Source organism: Choloepus didactylus, chromosome 4, assembly GCF_015220235.1.
Source record: "Choloepus didactylus isolate mChoDid1 chromosome 4, mChoDid1.pri, whole genome shotgun sequence".
In the NCBI taxonomy this organism is placed as follows: Eukaryota; Metazoa; Chordata; class Mammalia; order Pilosa; family Megalonychidae; genus Choloepus; species Choloepus didactylus.
The window spans coordinates 191,119,903-191,131,408 of NC_051310.1; the positions used below are offsets into that span (position 1 = coordinate 191,119,903).

General features: G+C 35.6%; 1 pseudogene; it reads left to right on the top strand.

Moving 5' to 3' along the window:
- The first annotated feature begins 5,035 nt into the window (after positions 1-5,035).
- On the top strand, positions 5,036-11,134 carry LOC119533065 (annotated as a pseudogene).
- Positions 11,135-11,506: the final 372 nt, after the last annotated feature.

Consider the following 11,506-nt stretch of genomic DNA (forward strand, 5'->3'; position numbering starts at 1 on the left):
GAGATAGTTAGAGTTTTGATCATTGTTTTAATATCTCACTTCTTTCCCAGAGTAATTTTGCAATATGCAGGAAAATAAACTAAAGAGGTATTTTGCTTCATGCTGAACACTGAATAAAATTCAGAAGAGTAAATAAAATTTAGCTTTCACTATTAATAACATCTAGCACCTATATAACCTTTTATAAATATCACAACTTATGTGAATTTACTTATATTAAATGACATAAATCACATAACAACTGTAAATGTTGAAAATTCCTAGCCCTTTTCATAGTTAAACAAACTGTGGCACGGGGGAATAATTCCATGATGTAATTTGCATGGTATCACACAGCTAAAAGGTGACAGAGCCATAACTCGATTCCATTCCATTTGAAGAGGATAGTACTCTTTAACTATGACATGGTACTTTACTGAAACTTTGTTTTTTGGACCAGGTACAAACCAACAGGATGGGACTGGTGGTATGGCAAGAAACACCTGGGGTGAAAAATTCAAGGAGGCTCTCACTTTCAAGACTGTGCAAGTGCAGGAATGTCTCTGAGAATGAGAACCAACTTAAATTTTGCAACTTTGGAGCCTCATCTCAGTCCTGGAAAAAAGCAATTAACAACAATTCAATAACATTAAATGCCTATGATAGTAGGCAACATGTTATACTCTGGCAGCTACAGACTTAAAATAACATAATCTCATAATTATTATTATAGTTATAGAAACATAAATAATAAATGATCAGCTTAAATTAATAGATGATAATTTTATGAATATTTTTCAATTAATTCTCACCAACATGGAAACAAGCTTGAGAGAGTTTAAACAATTGTTAATGTAATCCAGATAATCAATAATGGAAGACTACATTAAAAATAGGTGCTGATTGACCATCACAAAACCCACATGAAATTGGTCAAACTATCTACCTTAGTGAGTTTCAATATCCTTATTTTTAATGAAAAGTTAGTTTAAAAATTTTTATTTGAAGTTTTTTTTTTTTCTTTTCTGAGGAACAACAAAGATAGTGGAGGGTGCACACAGCATCTGAGGTACAATATACAAGCCAATATCTTTTCTCCTCCTGCTCCACACATCTATGTACAGGTAATGGATACACTTCATGCTATACCTGTTTTCCTATGGTTACCCTGTGTATTTGTTTCAATCTGGATAAATTTTTCCAGGCCAATTTTCCTTAATAAAACTCACTTATATCACCTGATTAATATTCTTCCAAAAGATATCTGCATTATTTTCCTACCTCAATAAACTCTTCTCTCAATTTTAAATATGCAAACTGTAAAATATCAAATACATAATGGGATATCTATGCTTCAGATCATCAAGTGAGGGGAGGAAAATAATGGTTGAAATAGGCAGTTGAAAAAGGATGTGAGAAGACAAATTATGATATAGTGCTACTGAAGCATGACTCTGAAAATTCACTGAGAATTACATTTGTCCAGAATTGTAATTCATTAAAAGTGAGATCAGATAGCATTTCTAAATGGCTTCAGTGGCTGTGCTTAGAAAGGTATAGTTTGGTTTATCCTGTGCTATGAGCAGATGTATAACGAAATGGTATTAAAATATTCATTGCAGTGTTTACAGTGATAATCCATAGGATCTAAACAAGGGAAAGTCAATAATATGCAAATAGTAATATTCTTAAATTGGAAAAAAATTGCAGGGAACATGAAAACTGTTCTGGATAACCAGAAACAATTTAGGGTATAGGCAATGGGATCCAGGAAGGTTAAGTGAAATGCTCATGCTAAATTTCTCCTCTCTACAGAGGAAACATCCAGAAAATCCTCAGGAGAAAATCTAACTGAATTTACTGAATTTGTTCTTTGGACTTTGCTAATATTCCCCATTTCAAGTGGTTTCTATTTGGATTATTCTCAGTCATCTATATCATTATACTGATGGGCAATGCCACCATACTTCTGGTAATAAAACTGGATTCTACTCTCCAGAACCCCATGTATTTTTCCCTTGGCAATTTTTCCTTCTTGGAACTCTGCTATGTATCAGTTACTATTCCCAGAATGCTCATGAATCTTGGGAACCAGAGAAGAAATGTTTTAGTTTCTTATGCTACAAAAAATATACTTTGTCCTTATGTCGGGCCACAGAGTATTTCCTCTGGGCAGTGATGGCCTATGACCACTAAATGGCCATTTGCAACCCACTGCACTCTTCTCTAGTCATGAGCCAAAAGATGTGTACCCAACTAGTGATTGGCTCTTGGATCAGTGGAATTCCAGTCCAGATAGAGCAGACATGTGAGATTTTCTTTCTGTCCTTTTGTGGGTCTAAGCAAACCAAGAGAGGTTTGGAGAAACTTATAGAAATAAAGATTATCCATGTAAAAAGAGAGGGAAGAAGAAGAAGATATGACATACAAAATGCAAAAGACAAAATGGTAGAAGGAATTACTGCCTTTAGAGTAATACCATTAAATGTTATTGCATTAAATTCCCCAATCAAAAGACATAAGCTGGCAGAATGAATTTAAAAACAGGCCTAATCAATATTCTGTCTAGAAAGGACACATATTAAACACAATAACCAAATAGTTTGAACATGAATGCTGGAAAAAGATATTTGATGCAAACAACATCAAGAAAAGAGTGGAATTGTTATACTAATGTCAGAAAAATTGGATTTCAAATGTAAAGCAATAAGAGACAAGGACACTGTTTATAAAAGGTATAATTCATCAAGAAATTTTAACAATCATAAATATTTATGCACCAGTCCAGAGTACCCCAATATTCATGAAGCAAACACTGGCAACACTGCAGGGAGAAACAAACATCTCTGCAATACTAGTTGGAGATTTCAATACAAAAATCTTGCCAATAGATTGAACATCTAGACAGAGGATCATTAAGAGAACAGAAATTTTGAATAGTAGGATAAGTGAACTAGACTTAACAGACATTTACAGTACCCTGCAACCCAAAAGAGCAGGATAAACATTTTTCTCCTGTGCTCATGGATCATTCTCAAGGACAGACACATATCAGGACACAAGTCTCAATAAATTTAAAAATGTCAAAATTATACAAAACACTTCCCTGGTTCATAATGGAATGAAGCTGGAAATCAGTAACAGACAGAAGGATGGAAAAGTCACAAATATATGGAGAATAACCAACACAGTTTTTAATAACCAGTTATTCAAGGAAGAAATTACAAGGGGAATTAGTAAATATTTTGAGGCAAATGAAAATGAGAGCACAATATACCACAACTTATGGGATGCATCAAAGGCAGTGATGAGACACAATTTTTTTTTTACCTAAACACCTATATTAACTAACAAAAAAGAGTAAAAATTGAGGTCATAATGGCTGACTTGAAATAACTAGAGAAAGAAGAGCAATGTAACCCTAAAGCAACCAGAAGCAAAGAAAAATCAAAGATTACAGCAGAAATAAATGACATTGAGAACACGAAATAAAAGAGAGAATCAACAGGACCAGAAGCTGGTTCTTTGAGAAAAATCAGTAAAATTGATGGACACTTAGCTAGACTAACAAAGTAAAAAAAGAGTGAAGATGAAAATAAATAAAATCAGAAATGGGAGGGGGTACATGAATATTGACCACACAGAAATAAAGGAGATAATGAAAGGATACTCTGAACAGCAATATGCAAACAAACTAGACAATGAAGATGAAATTGACAACTTCCTAGCAAAGCAAGAAAAATCAAAATTGTCTCAAGAATAAATAGAAGACCTCAACAAAACCAATGAGATGTAAAAAGATTGAATCAGTCATCAAAAATCTCCCAAATTAGAAAAGTTCATGACCAGATGGTTTCACATGTGAATTCCATCAAGCAAAGAGCCACACAAGGGTGGAGTTAAGATAGTCAAAAGAAAAATTCAACTTAGGGGACAATTCCCTGAAGGGTTTATCTTCCCTAAGAAAAGTCAGGGGGTGTGTCAGCTCAAATATCTGCTCCCCTTCAGAGAACTCAAACCCCAGTTCCTGAGGAGGGGGGCAGAAATGTCTTAAGTTTGGCTTCTGATACCTCAGTCGCTGTCCAGGAAAAGGTCCAATGAAAATAAAATGCACCATACCTCTTTATGTCAGTGGGGAGCTGCAGGCTGACAAGCACCACATGCTGGGCAGGATAGGAAAAGCACAGATTTTATAGACCTCACAGAAAAGTCTGGAAATCTGCTGAGTGTCACCCTCCAGTAAACCTGATACTGAATACAGCCTTCTCCTGAGACCTGGGCCCATCTGGTCTGAGAAAATCTGACTAGTTAATGAAGGAAACCAGATGCCTAGACAACAAAAAATTACAAATCACACCGGGAAAAATGAAGATATGGTCCAATCAAAGGAACAAATTTACAATTCAATTTAGATACAGGAATTGAAGTAACTAATTATTATTCAAACAAGCCTCCTAAATCAATTAAAAAATCAAATACATGAGTTGAGGGAAGATATGGCAAAAGAGATGATGGATATAAGGAAAACATTGGGCAAACATAAGGAAGAACACAAAAGTTTGAAAAACAATTGGCAGAAATTGTGGGAATGAAGGGCACATTAGAACAGATGAAAAACAAAATGGAGGTATACAACAGCAGATTTGAAGAGGCAGAAGAAAGGATTCATGAACTGGAGGACAGAACATCAGAAATCCTACACACAAAAGAACAGATAGGGAAAAGAATGGGAAAATATGAGCAGGGTCTCAGGGAACTGAATGACAACATGAAATGCATGAGTATACATGTAATGGTGTTCCAGAAGGAGAAGAAAAGGGAAAAAGAGCAGAAAGAATAATGGAGGAAATAATCACTGAAAATTTCCCAATTGTTAAGAAAGACATAAAATTACAGATCCCAAACAGAATAGATACAAGTAGACAGACTCCAAAACACTTAACAATCAGCTTATCAGATGTCAAAAACAGATAATTCTAAAAGCAGCAACAGGAAAGTGATCCATCACATACAAATGAAGCTCAATAGACTGTACCTGGATTTCTCAGTAGAAAACATGGAGGTGATAAGGTAATAGTATGATGTATTTGTGATATTGAAAGAGAAAGACTGCCAACCAAGAATTTGATATCCAGCAAAACTGTCCTAGAAAAAGGAGGGAGAGTTTAAAATATTTTCAGACAAATAGACACTGAGAGAATTTGTGAACAAGATACCTGCTCTACAAGAAATGCTAAAGGGATAGCTATAGGCAGATTGGAAAAGACAGGAGACAGAGGTTTGTAAAAGAGTGAAGAAATGAAAATTATCAGTTAGGGTACAAAGATAGAGGGTGGAAAAAATAAAAAGAAAATAAGACATAACATATAATATCCAAAATACAAAATGTTAGACAGTAGGCATTATGTTGAGTGCAATTAGCCAGTAAAAAAGGAAGGATACTCTATGGTCTCACTAATATGGACTAACCTTGTTCCAGTTTGCTAATGCTGCCTTTCTGCAAAACTCCAGAAATGGATTGGCTTTTATAAATGGGATATATTTGGCTACAATGTTACAGCCTTAAAGCCACAAAGCATCCAAGGTAAGTCACCAACAATCAGGTACCTTCACTGGAGGATGGCCAATGGCATGCAGAAAACTTCTGTTAGCTGGGAAGGCACATGGCTGGCACCTGCTCCAGAGTTCTGATTTCAAAATGTTTTTCTCCCAGGAGAAACCTAGTCTCCCAGGAGAAACCTTCCTCTCTAGTCCGCAGCTCCTAAAATATGTAACTCTTAGTTGTTTTTGGTGCATTTGTCCTCTCTTAGGTTCCCTGGAGCAAAAGTCTATTTTCAAAGGCCATCTCAAAAATAACTCTGTAAGCTGCAACTCCTCTCTCAGCTCCTGTGCATTCTTCAAAGTGACCCTGTTGGTTGTACCAAGGTTGCTCTGAGCTTATATGTTGTTACAGTAAACTAATCAAGGTGCAGCCTGAATGGGAAGGACCACACCTCCATGGAAATTATCTAATCAGAATTATCACCTACAGTTGAGTGGGTTTGCATCTCCATGGAAACACTCAATCAAAGAATTACAATCTAATCAACATTAATACATCTCCCCACACAAGATTGCATCAAAGATAATGGTGTTTTGGGTGACATAATGCATTCAAACTGGCAGAAACATTGATGAATGAAATTTGAGAGTCAAGAACACAGGTTAACAGGAGATAGAAACAGTATAGAGATCAGGCATTTCATCTGAAGGAATATAGAAGGTTTGCCAGGATTGATTGTATAGATCCAGAAATTGAATGGATAGAATAATAGTGTATGATGATAACACAATATTATAAGTACTCTGAAAGATGAGTGTGAGTATGGTTGAAAGGGGAAGGCTAAGGGCATGTATGACACCAGAAGGAAAGATAGAAGATAAAGACTGGGATTGTATAATCCAGCAAAAAATTAGAGTGGTCAATGATGGTGATTAAATGTACAAATATATAAATGTTTTTAAATGTGGGAGAACAAATGAGTGTCAACATTGCAAGGTGTTGAATATGAATGGTGTAGGAGAAAAATACAGTTGATGCAAACTAGTCTATAGTTAATGGTAACATTATAAGATCCTTCCATTAATTGTAACAAAGGCACTATACCAAAGTTAAATGTCTATAAGTGGGGGTACAAGGGAGGGGTATGGGATTCATGCTGGTGGTGGTGTTGTCTGATCTTTTCACAGTATTTTACTTTTATATTTCTTCTGCCTATGTATTTTTATTTTTTTTCTCCTTTTCTTCTTACTTTGGGGAAGATATGGAAATATCCTCGTGAATTGTGGTGGTGAATGCATAATTATGTGATTGTACTGGAACCACTGATTGTTTACTTAGGGTGGATTGTATAATGTGTAAACAAAGCTGTTAAAAGATAACAAGAGGGATACAAAAGCTGGAAAAAATGTGGAGAGAGGAAAGTAACTATTCACTCTTGGTAGGGAAGTAGAATGGTGCAGCCTAGCTGGAGGGCTGTGTGGTGTTTCCACAGGAAGCTATGTAGCTGTCATACAGTTCTGCAGCTCTGTTATTGGATATATACTTCTAAGATCTGAGAGCAGGGATATTAGTGAACATTGCACACTGGTGTTTTTGGCAGCCATACTCATTTAAAATGGGTGGAGGTGGCCTAAGGTACACTGAATGATAAACAGAATGGTGAACTGTGATGTACATACAATGGAATACTGAGTGGCAGCAAGAAGAAATGAAGTTGTAAGGTATACAATTATGTGAATGGACTTTGAAGACAGTATGTTGAGACAAATAAGCTAGAATCAAAAAGGAAAACATTATAACACCTCACTAATATGAACTATAATATGTAAACTCTGAGAATTGAACCTGAGAGCATAAGTTATCAGGGGAAGGCTTAAGATAAGGTTCCTAAATTGTAAGTTCTTACAAAAGCCACATCTATTCATGAATTGTAATGGTTATCTCTAAATTCTGAAATGCTGAGCTGCTTGTATAAAACCTGGTCAGTCCCTGGAACTTCAGGTATCTTTGTGACACCTAAGATTCAAAGCCAGAGTTAGCAGCTATGAATGTCAGCATTACCCCATACAGCAAGTGTTAAAAAAGCTGAAAAAAGAGATCAGAATTCAATTAGAGATATGAATGAAATGGACTTGATTGGAAATAAGGTAAACTAGACTAGAGGGAAAAAGGATGATATTGACTGTGTTTTAAAACCTCAACTTCAGTATGACACCAAAGGAAGAGATGTTTATTTGGTGCAACATTTATACTTTCTGTAGCATGCTATACAATTTAACTTGTGTGGTCTGTTTATTTAAACACCACAATTACATTGGACCTTGAATGGGGGTGAGATCTGGTTCGTTTGTACAGGTTAGCCTGAAACCCTGATATATCTCAGAGTAATTAGGGAAGGAATAAAAAGCATTTGCAAAGCCCTCTGAGGGCCTGGGAGAAAATGTGAAACATTAAACTTCCCCATCTGGGGAATTCCTGATATTCTCTTAAGCATTGGGGACTACCATTGTAGTAGGCCAAGTCCTTGACCTTGGGGCTTGCACTTAGGTAGCTTGTTGCTGCAAAGGAGAGGATAAGGCTACTTATAATGGTATGTAAGATTCACCCCCAGAGAATCTCTTTTGATGCTTAGATGTGGACTGTCTCTCTCTAAACCCACTTGGCAGGTAAACTGACTGTCCTCCCTTCTAAATGGGACATGACTCCCACGGACATAAATCTCCCTGGCAACATAGGGCATGACTCCTGGGGATGAGCCTTGACCTGGCACCATGGGGTTGAGAAAGACTTCCTGACCAAAAGGGGGAATAGAAATTAAACAAAATACAGTTTCAGTGACTGAGAGATCTCAATTGGAGCTGAGAGGTCATTCTGGATGTTATTCTTATGCATTATCTAGATATCCCTTTTTGGTTCTTTGTGTGCTAGAATAGCTAGAAGGAAATACTTGTAACTTTGAACTGCAATCCAGTATCCTTGATTTTTGAAGATGATCATATAACTGTATAATTTATACAGTGACTGTGTGATTGTGAAAACCTTGTGGCTCACACTTCCTTTATCCAGTTTATGGACAAATGAGTAGAAAAAAGGGGGATAAAAAGTAAATGAATAAAAGAAGGGGAAGAGTATGAGATATTTGGGGTGTTCTTTTTTAACTTTATTTTTATTCTTATTCTTATTCGTTTTTTGAATTAATGAAAATATTCAAAAATTGATTATGGTGATGAATGCACAACTATGTAATGATATGGTGAACAATTGACTGTACACTTTGGGGGATGTATGATATATGGATATGTCTCAATAAAATTGTATTTAAAGTAAACAGAAAGATACAAGTGCTGTGGAAGATACGGAGAGAGGGATATATCTATTGACTGTGGGTAGGGGAATAAAACAATGCAACCCTTCTGGAGAGCAATCATTGCTGCCACAGTAGGCTAAATATAGGGTTGTCATAAGATCCTGCAACCCTGTTATTTGGTATATAATTAGAAGAACTGAAAGCAGGGACACAAATAGGCATTAGCACGGTGGTGTATATGGTGGCACTATTCACAACTTGTAATGGATGGAGATGGTCTAAGGGTACATTGACTGGTGAAAAGAAGGGTTACCTGTGGTATATACATAAAATGGAATACTGAGTAGCTGCAAGATAGAATGAAGTTGCGAAGCATGCAACTGGGTGAATGAACCTTGAAGACATTATTTTGAGTGAAATAAACCAGAAAGAAAAGGACAAATATTGCAAGTCCTCACTAATGTAAACTAACTATAATGAGCAAATGCTGAGAATTGAATTTGAGAACATAGGTTATCAGGGGATAGAATGTGGGCAGAGATTGGACAATCAATGATGCAAGAGTACAAAATGTACAATAAGTCTCATTGTAAAGGTTCCTAGATTGCAAGCATTTACAACAGTCACATCCATCCCTGAAATTTAATTGTTATTTGAGATGTTTATTTGATACAAAATTCATATTCTCTATAACACACTACCTAATTAATCCTGAATGGTCAGTTTATTTAAAAAACATAATTGCATGGAACCAAGAATAGGGAATGAGATTTTGTTATTCTGTACCCCAATACATCCCAGAATATTTTGGGCAGGAAATGAAAAGGATTTTGCAAAGTCCCCTTGAAGGACTGGGGGAAAATGTGAAAATATTAAACTTCCCCACCTGGGGAATTCCTGATATTTATGTAATAAGTAAGAGCCCTTAATCTTGGGACTTGCCCTTATGAAACTCATTCCTGCAAGTGAGAAGCTAAGCCTCCTTATATTTATGCCTAACAGTCACCCCCATAGAATCTCTTTTTTTTTTTTTTGCTCAGATGTGGCCCCTCTCTCCAAGCCAACTCTACAAATTAACTCACTACCCTCTGCCTTATGTTGTATGTGACTCCCAGGGGGAGTAAGTTTCCTTAGCAACATGGAACATGTCTCCCAGGGATGAGCCTAACCCTGGCATTGTGAGATTGAATATGCCTTCTTGACCAAAAGGGGGAAAAGAAATGAAATAAAGTTTCAGTGAGTAAGAGATTTTAAATATAGTCACAAGGTCATTCTGGAGATTATTCTTATACATTATATAGATATTTCTTTCTAGTTTCTAGTGTATTAGAATAACTAGACAGTAATTCATGAATCTGTTGTACTGTAATCCAGCAGACTTGATTAATGATGATGATTGTGTAACTGTACTGCTTTTATCATATGACTGACACTCCCTTTATCCACTGTATCAGCAGATGTGTAATAAAATGAGGACACACACACACACACACATATATATATGTGTGTATATATATATGCCTTGCCAGTGGTGAGCATGTGGAGGTTATTGAGTTCCCTGGAAAAGTCAGGAGAGGAGCTCTTCTTGGTTATGGTGGAGCTCTGCTTGTTATGGAAATCTACTGAACTTTTCTTTCAGTTTTGCATGTACACCAAGATGGTTTTCATCCACCTTGGGTAGTTATCCAATGAAGCATTTGGCTTCATGCATTTGTTTTTCTAAAGAACAGCTACCCATATTTAAAGCTCAGAGCCCTGATGCAAAAACTTCAGAACTAATTAAGAAAATTGCCCAGCTATGAAGGGAACTTCTTGATTCAGAGAAAAAAATATTATATATATATATATATATATATATATATATATATATATATATATATGAAGATGTTCACAGGGCAGACTGGCAGACATACAAAATAAACAGAGATCAATATCAGCTAACTCCAAGTCAGATCATATCTTTAGAAAAAGAAATGCAAAAATGTTTAAAAAAGAAAGCATTAGTAAAAAAAGAGAGTTAACAATTCTTGGAAAACTGAAAAGCCCGCAATCAGCTTGTAACAGTTTTTATATCTGAATGCTTCCAAGAAACTAAGGAAGGTTCATCACAGGCAAAGCTGAAGACTTTAAATGAAAACTGGAAAAATCTGTCTGGTTCTCAAAAGCAAGTATATATTCAGCTTGCTAAAGATGATAAAATTTTTTATGATAATGAAATGAAATAATGGGAAGAAAAAATGATCAAAATTGGCCAAAATGATCTTATACATTGCAAAATGAAGTACCAAACAAAAAAATGGCACTGAGACATCTTAAAATATAAGATTCAGTTATGTCCATAATGGATAGGCTCAAGAAACCAATTAGATCTCAATACCTGAAAATTTTAAAATTGGATGAAATTGGAAACATTTTATATTTGACTCTTTTTCCTTTAGCTCCCACAAATTTAATGTAGTAGTATCTTACCTTAGAAAACCCAAACAGATATAAGTTCAGTCTAAATTTATTTTGTGTTTAGGAGCTACTGAGGATCAAGATAATGTATGCAAATGTAGAAGTGAATCATTTTACTTTTTGATAAAGGTAAATCAGACTGTGAACTTTTTTCTACTGGATGAAAACTATGAAAAGATTATTCTTGTTTCCTTATACTATGGAGGCAGGAGTTTGCTTTT